This window comes from Physeter macrocephalus, unplaced genomic scaffold (genome assembly GCF_002837175.3).
Source record: "Physeter macrocephalus isolate SW-GA unplaced genomic scaffold, ASM283717v5 random_391, whole genome shotgun sequence".
NCBI classification, from domain to species: Eukaryota; Metazoa; Chordata; class Mammalia; order Artiodactyla; family Physeteridae; genus Physeter; species Physeter macrocephalus.
In genome coordinates, this window is record NW_021145677.1 from 36,792 (window position 1) to 38,115 (window position 1,324).

Here is a 1,324-nt window from a genome sequence, read left to right on the forward strand (position 1 = left end):
GCCGGCGGGAGCCGAGAGTTCGGATCCCGCCGCGGGCAGGACTTGGACGCCTGGCCTTGACGCTGAGAGGGCCCCAGCAGCTCCGAGAGCTAGGTCCCGAACAGCGGGTCTGGAGGGCAGGGCGGCGGGGCCGGGGGCGGGGCCGGAGGCGAGGCACCGCCCCTCCCGCGCCTGCGCCGCCTCCCCTCCACTGAGAGCTTCCACCGCTCCCTCGGCTGTCAGGCGCGGTGGCCAAGTGGTAAGGCGTCGGTCTCGTAAACCGAAGATCGCGGGTTCGAACCCCGTCCGTGCCTGGTTCTTGAGGTTTGGGGTCGATAGTGGGGGCTTCAGTGTTCCCGTGCGTATCGCCTCTTTCTTCTGAGATGGGGCATCTTTTTACTTTTCATATTGTGTTCAGGCGTCCTCCAGTCCCACCCTTCCCCGTCCACCAGCATTCCTCGGCTATGCGGTCGGTCACCAACGCAAGCCGAGCCAGTGCACCAGGGCTCGCGGGCACCAGCTATGTCGCGCTTCGCTGGCCGCCCTGCGTCTCCTCTCCCCGAACCTCCATTCACCCAGCCGCACTGGGCAGGGCTGGCCTGGCCTGGGATCCTTGTGTTACCTGTGGGGACACTAAGGCCCGCGCTAGGCATTGGTGTCGCCAGCGGCGGGTAGGGTGGAGGTAGAGGTCCGGTCTCAGTGGTTTTGCGCGTCTCGAGGGTGGGAGAAATTTCCAGAACGGGCGTTTGAGTTTCTGGAGCAGTGTTTTCTGGTTTCTGGTTTTTGCTTGAAAGGTGAGTTCTCCACGTGGTGCTCGCTGTCTGCCTTCTTGTCTAGGAAGCCAACCACGTTGTTCAGCTGGCCGGTGCCTTTTCCTTTCCCAGCCCTTGTGAACTGACCCTTTAAGTCTGGCGCCTGCCTGTGTGATCCTTTGAATCTGGCCCCTAGCCAGTTATGATACTCCCCAAGTCATTTCTAGGATAAATAGACCAATTTAATATGACATGATGTTTAGTGCCTCTCATTCCTGATATGCTCTGGTCTATCTGTCCCCTTCTTCAATTGTGACACTCAGGACTGAAGTGACATGTACTACTCCAGGTGTAGTCTCATTAATGTTACTTCACCTCCCTCATTCTATATCTCATACTTTTGTTAACGTGACCCAAAAACACACCTTTCTGCAGGTCCTGCTGCACAGTTGACCACGTGGAGCTTCAGGTGGATTGAATGTCAGCAGAGTCCCTTTGGGGCAGGATCACAGAAGACAGGATATGGGGCTCAGGAAGCAGGGAAATATATTGATCTTTTTCCCTAAGATTCCAATAAATGGAAGAGACACACT

The 1,324-nt window shown here is 57.1% G+C and overlaps 1 non-coding gene across 1 annotated transcript; it reads left to right on the top strand.

Annotated features, from left to right (window-relative positions):
- Positions 1 to 221: 221 nt before the first annotated feature.
- On the top strand, positions 222 to 293 carry TRNAT-CGU (transfer RNA threonine (anticodon CGU)). Its single transcript has one exon. It is a non-coding gene; the product is annotated as a tRNA-Thr (tRNA).
- Positions 294 to 1,324: the final 1,031 nt, after the last annotated feature.